The sequence below is a fragment of the Rhinopithecus bieti genome, unplaced genomic scaffold, assembly GCF_001698545.2.
Source record: "Rhinopithecus bieti isolate Rb0 unplaced genomic scaffold, ASM169854v2 scaffold_39586, whole genome shotgun sequence".
In the NCBI taxonomy this organism is placed as follows: Eukaryota; Metazoa; Chordata; class Mammalia; order Primates; family Cercopithecidae; genus Rhinopithecus; species Rhinopithecus bieti.
The window spans coordinates 381,459-388,531 of record NW_016816842.1 but is presented as its reverse complement, the minus strand read 5'-3'; the positions used below and the strand labels follow the sequence as shown (position 1 = coordinate 388,531).

At 36.8% G+C, this 7,073-nt stretch overlaps 1 protein-coding gene across 4 annotated transcripts in view; it reads right to left on the bottom strand.

The window, feature by feature from the left end:
• Positions 1–7,073, bottom strand: part of ZNF148 (zinc finger protein 148) — a 153,399-nt gene that overhangs the window by 91,019 nt on the left and 55,307 nt on the right. For 3 of the 4 annotated variants that reach the window (XM_017855347.1, XM_017855348.1, XM_017855349.1), the window contains exon 3: positions 2,643–2,777. The gene's annotated coding sequence lies outside the window, so the exon portion shown is untranslated. The remainder of the gene's footprint in view (positions 1–2,642; positions 2,778–7,073) is intronic. The other variant, XM_017855350.1, reaches the window with a different exon arrangement.

Genomic DNA, 7,073 nt, shown 5'->3' with positions numbered 1-7,073 from the left:
TCAAAAAAAAAAAAAAAAAAAGAAACTTCACTTGCAAGCCAAAAGAGAGGCACTCAAAGGAACCTGTTCTGAAAACAGGTAAAAGAAAAAAAGCTAGATTTCACAAACTACTTCTGATCCAAAGCACTTTGTTATTTGCAGGATGCCAGTTACATTCACTTGGATATTAACATTTCTAACCTATATTTCTAACTGTGAGAAATTAGACCTTAAAAAAATCAGCATTAGAAATATAAGTATCAATGAGCCTCCAAATCATTTGGTGAGATGAAACCCATGATTAATACCAGAACCTTTAACAAATTTGCTATTTGTTATTCTGAAGAAGTTTTGCATTTGCTTTCATCCTTGAAAAGTACAGTTTTGATCTAAGCAGAAACCACTTCATCTCTTATTAAAAAAACAAAATCTATTTCTTGTCTAAGTACATTCAAAGACCTCTTCAGATATATCTCTGTATAACTACCATTTTGTATCTATAAAACATACCTTGTAAACTATGTTAATTCTTAAAGTACTACTATTTCAAAATATCCTAACAGGAACATCATTTATACAATGGGACACAATGGCCTCTCTGATCAGTGCTAACACCAATAAAGGATGTTTAAATAAATACCTATTTCAATAGCTGCTAAAACAACTATTAATCAGAAAACTTACACACTAACAATAATCATTTTATATAATACGACTTCAAAACCTAAAAGTGTTTTAAAAAAACTGTTTTTTCACCACAGAAAATAATTTATAAATATTTGAATAAGCCGAAGTTAATAGGCATTTCTATACCACACTGAAGCCCCTCTCAAATGAAACAGAATCTAGGCATATTCTGCATTCCAAATATTTATTATCTGTTCTGTAAAACAATGTAACAAGAAGATAGCGTATTTAGAAATACTAAAATATCAAATTTACAGAAATTCAAACAGTTTAAGAAACAGCTATAATTTATCTTAACAAGGAGAGGGGGAGGGAAAAGGTTAAAAAAAAAAAGTTCCCACAAAGCAGAATCCTACATTCTGTTGGATCTAGTTATTGCATCCATCACATTTTATGCCAATATCAACAATTCAAACATTAATATTCAAACTATAAAGTTTCTGTATTCTTATATGATCAAAAGAAATATTTAAAAAATATTTTTAAAAACTTCTTAAAACAAAATGTCCCTGTATACTATGAACAAATGTTAAACACCTAATTTTTTTTTTAATTAAATGAGACGGGACTGGGCGCATACCACTACGCCTAGATTGCTAATGGTTATTTTTAATACATACTATACAGTAACCAAGACTCATTCTAGAACAACAACAACAAAGTTAACTGTTTAAATCAACAGCACTTCTTTTTTTTTTTTTTTTTTTTTTTGAGACGGAGTCTCGCTGTGTCGCCCGGGCTGGAGTGCAGTGGCACGATCTCGGCTCACTGCAAGCTCCGCCTCCCAGGTTCCCGCCATTCTCCCGCCTCAGCCTCCCAGTAGCTGGGACTACAGGCGCCCGCCACGGCACCCGGCTAGTTTTTTGTATTTTAGTAGAGACGGGGTTTCACCGTGTTAGCCAGGAGGGTCTGGATCTCCTGACCTCGTGATCCACCCGCCTCGGCCTCCCAAAGTGCTGGGATTACAGGCTTGAGCCACCGCGCCCGGCCAACAGCACTTCTTTTTAATGGAAAATATATCTGACTCAAACCTTAATGTGACAGATACCTGGCTATCTCCCCAGAATCTGTTCTCTCCTTCTTATCCAGTAATAAAAATTAAGTGTAACATATGGCTCCCTAGATCAGTCACTTACTTCCCAGCCTCCTTTGCAGCTGGTTGTGACATGTGACAAAGTTAAAACCAAAGGGATCTGAGTGAAAGTGATATACACAAACTCCTCTTAAAGGTAAACAGAATGCCCTTCTCTTTTTCTTCTTATCAGCAGACACAGTGGTAACCAATCTCACCCACAATATAGAAACTGCACATAAGAAGAGCAGAGCAAGACAAAGGAGCCCTGGGATATAGTGATTCTGCAGCCTCCATATACTCTCAAGATAGTTTACACAGACTTTTCAAGTAAATTCAAATATATTTCTACCTTTATAAGCCTCAGTCACAGTAGCCAAGCCTATATACTTAAGTGATTACTGAATTATCTATAAGACTGCTTCCTTATATTAGTGCAGGCATACACACATGTACAGATGTATAGAAACTGATACGGTTTTTCCACATTTTAAAAATTATATAGCAAACACCATTAAACTTGACTAACATGCCTAACTTTCCTCAGTGTGAAAAGTTTCTTTGAAAATTCTGGGAAATTTAATATGAGTGTATATGTGTTCAGGATGGGGGTAAAAAATGCTATACCCTGTTGAGAAAAAGTGTTAAACCAAGAAAATAACTCTCAATTCAATTTCACTTAAGATTACACATTTTGTGTGGGTTAGAGTCTAAAATGACATCATTATTCATCTCTTAAATTTGTTTCCTCAAGAAAAAAACTAGTTTCTTCCAGATATAAATACCAAAACTTTAAGAAACGATTATATAAATTCAGTATAAAATTCTAGCAGCTAAACACAATGACTTCATATTTGAAAAAACTTATTTATTCAAGATTATGAAATATAAGTATTAAAATTACCTGAGACTAAGGTAAAATGAAGACTTCAAGGAAGGGAATGCTGTAGAGTTGAAAAAGAAATCATGGTTGAGTTTCTACCTTTCATAGGCTTCAGAAATCCTCAATACCACCTTAATCACTTATGCCATCCAATTCCTACAATAAACACACACACAACAAACATTATTAACGGTAGGAAAAAATACTATACAAATATAATATGTGCAAATTGGTATGAATACTGAAGTGAAAATTCTTTCTAAATATAGTAAGTTATGACTCAATGATCAATGTACTGACTTGTTTTTATGTTTGAAATTGGGAAAATGCAATAGTAGTAAGTAGACGGTAAATGAGAAATAAACTTGGCCTTATAAAGAACAACTGCCAGCCGGTCACGGTGGCTCATGCCTGTAATCCCAGCACTTTGGGAGGCCAAGGCAGGCAGATCACAAGGTCAGGAGATCGAGACCATCCTGGCTAACACGATGAAACCCCATCTCTACTAAAAATACCAAAAATTAGCCGGGCGTGGTGGCGGGCGTGTATAGTCTCAGCTACTCGGGAGGCTGAGGCAGGAGAATGGCATGAATCCGGGGGGCGGAGCTTGCAGTGCGCCAAGAATGCGCCACTGCACTCCAGCCTGGGCAACAAAGCTAGACTCTGTCTCAAAAAAAAAAAAAAAAACAATTGCCTAGATGTGGAATCTACAGCCTCAAAGATACAGGATATTCAAGGAAATTCAGAGAATTACAGACCTAAAAGGTTAGAAAAAACAAAACTTAAGAAACTGCTTACAAACACTAATCATATCTGCTTTGTTAAAGTCTATGAAGTGAAGAGAGAAGAAACACAATGGCAGCCTTACAAACAAACAGAACTAATGGCATGCCAAAACTTAAAGAAACTATTATATAAATTCAACATAAAATTCTAGTGGCCAAAAACAATAAAACAATTATGGTTATAAAATCAGATTAAATATTATCAGCAAGATTACCACTGACAGGAAAAAGCTGACAAAAAAGATAGATAAAATATATGGAAAATTTTAGCACATTCAAAACAAAACAGAGTATAGGCTATACACAGGAAGAAAACTTCCTGACAGTGACTATTCGGAGCATAGTTAACAGACTAAAGATTTTATGGAATTTCCTACCCTGGAGGTTCTTAAAATATTAGATTCCTATCTATCAAGAATAGTTTGCATACACTCCTTCACAAGAAGTGTGGAGACCAGATGATACATGAAAGATCCTATGATTTTACATTAGTTTATGATGGTGCAAAGGCAAAAAGAATAGTCTTTCCCACCTACATCCATATCAGTAATGATTTCCTCTTTGAACTTCAGAAAGTATATTAATTCATTTTNAATTGACTCTAGGTCTTGTTTTCTTCTTTATTTTAAAACAAAGACTTAGTGTTATTTTAAGACAAGTTTCAAAGACAAAGTGAGTCATACCTCTATCATATACCTCAACCTGTCTCTGGCCAGGAAATTTTACCAGGTCCATGGAAAAAGGGAACAGGACAAAACTACATTTATTAATTAAAAAAAGATAAAGTAGAAAAAACACATTGGTATTGTCCTTGCACCTCCCTTCTCTGCCATTATGGTTTTAACCTTTCCTACGGAAACTCTTCAGTGGTCTCAGTCAAAGCTCTCACGTGCCTCACTGCATATTCAAAAATCCAAATACAACAAAAGGTTCCAAGCTCAAAAGCTAACACATGCCATATCCCTCTCCTAATTTCATTATTTTTAGGGAGGATCAGCTAAGTGTAAAGAAAGAAAACTGAGGTAGTCAAGCCACACTAATAAGTGGATAATTAACTGTCTCTTCCTGTTAACTCCTCAAAAAGCCAACTGCTTTCTAATCCAAATGTGTGTATAATTAATGGAAAGTCAGGGGTTAGGGATACGACACAGAAGAGGAAAGAAATAATGCTTCCTTTAAATCTTATTACTCACATGGAAGACTGATTTGGAAGGGGAAAAAAACTAAACAATTAACTTCAGCTTCAAGGAACCCCTGTCCAACTGGAGAGAAAAGAAAATACGTGGAGTAATAAGCCACGCTGAGCTCCCTGTGAAGACCCTTTATCTCGCAGAGACCTTAGGCAGCTGATACCACAGAGTACAAAATGGCAGCGCTGTTAAGAACCAAGACAGGCTGGACAATGATGTCCGAGGGCTAATTCAGCTAAGAATGAGAGGCAATACTTCCTCTGTACTTCAAGTTACCCACAGCAGAGAATGGTGAAAACTACAACAGAGCAGGAAAGAGAAAGGAAGGAGACCAACTAAGGCCAATTTCTCCTAAAGCTCCCTTTCACAGATTACTTTGAATTCTGCATTCTTTCCCCGCTTCCATGATTTATTCTTCCCTCATCACCATCCCTCTGCGAGAGAAACCGGCTACAGGGGTATTTAGGGGGCCACAACACAACTTCCAGTTCCATTGAATTTCCCCTCCCCGCTCCCACTCCCAACCCCACACATACCTAACATTCTTCCTATTGACACGTTTAGTTCAGCTGTGTAAAAGTCTAACTGTAGTGACTTAGGTAACCATCTAGTCATTTAAGCCTAGTGGCAGAGGGGTACTTAAAAAGAATGTAAATTATCTGCCATTACTTTTCTCCTGTCTACCAGAAGAAATAGTTGACTCTTCTTGTGGTCATCTTCGAATTTAATGTTTCTAATCAATTATGTGTAAGTAATTAAAAACTAAGCTTTACAGATTTATATTAAGTTGAAACAGAGCAAACAGTTTTGGGTCGGGGCTTTTAATAAGGAATTAAATACACAGGCTTTTAACACAAATGTTTTTTGACAATTATTTCCAAAACTTGGGGAACTGTCTGGGCTTGTCTTCAGAGGACAAAGTTAACAGAAGCATTACAAATGGACAAGTTGGGTACTATTACTCATTTTTAATCAAATATACAAGGCTCTTAAAAATGCTTCCTTGTTCTACAAGGGCCAATTAAAAATTGGGAAAAAAAAATGCTTGCTGAGGTTTTCTTAATGGGAGTTTTATACAATTAATGGGATCTTTCCAAATTAGTATGTTTACGTCTGTATTCTAAAATTCAGAAATTATGAAAACCTGGAAAGGAAAGACAACTAATGTGTGCTGAAATGTAAGACACTGTGCTGGGCACCTTTAAATATATTGCCTTACTTAATACTTACAATAACCCTCAAGACAGTAACAGCATATCCCCATTTAACAGACAAACTGGGGCTTACCCAAGGATGCATAGCTAAGAAGTAAACTGAGATTTCAAACCAGACTTACCTGACTCAATGCACTTTTTACCTTATCACACTATTTCCTGACTTTAAAAGCCCCTGGACACATTAGGAAGTAGTTGAATTCTCATTGCCCTCTCACCACCTGCTCTTAAGGCCTCTCTATCATCATTGCTTGGCTTGGCAAAGCAATCAAACTATCCTTAGCTGACTACTCCATCTCATGGCTACCATGGGAGAATGTTCTGACACAGAATCTCCTTTTCTTCTGTGGGAGGACTCGACACTTTCCACATTTTCTGTTTTCCAATTTCTATCTGTTACTCATATCTCAGTGAATTTCTCCTCAGCCATTATTTCTTTTTCATGGGTTTAAATATATCTTCTTAAGCTACCTTCCTTCCTCTGTTTTCTCAAAGCCTTACCAGGAAAATCTCTCTACCTTCCCATATCCAATTGGAAATTTAAAAATAATCCTAAATATGGCTAATAAATGTAAAACCAGTCAGTGCTAATGATACACCTGTATCAAAAAAAGAGGGCTGTACAATTTAAAATGAAAACAGATTTGAAGGCTTGTGCTATATGCTCTAAAATTTTTTAAAGCACCAAGTTCCCTTTCAGAATGTATATGAACTTCCATGTGCCACTTATTACCTTTAATTAATCTGCATTTGAGCATGAAAGAAATAAATATTTCCCACTTAGAGATCCTCCATTTCTATGTATTGAGTTTGGTAGTAATATTATTTTCCATAAACTTTTTTGAATAATATGGAACTTCACCTATGAGTCAAAGCAGGTTATAATGGGCAAGCTTCGGAACCTAATCATCGTCTTTTGTATAAAAAGAGTAATTTTCAACTTAAAATATTCTCACAAATTCAGTAACACCTCTTCCCCCGACTTTGTAACATAACCCATTCATTTTAAAATGAAACTTCACTTGCCCGGCCGGGCGCGGTGGCTCAAGCCTGTAATCCCAGCACTTTGGGAGGCCGAGGCGGGTGGATCACGAGGTCAGGAGATCGAGACCCTCCTGGCTAACACGGTGAAACCCCGTCTCTACTAAAAATACAAAAAACTAGCCGGGCGCGGTGGCGGGCGCCTGTAGTCCCAGCTACTCGGAGGCTGAGGCGGGAGAATGGCGGGAACCCGGGAGGCGGAGCTTGCAGTGAGCCGAGATC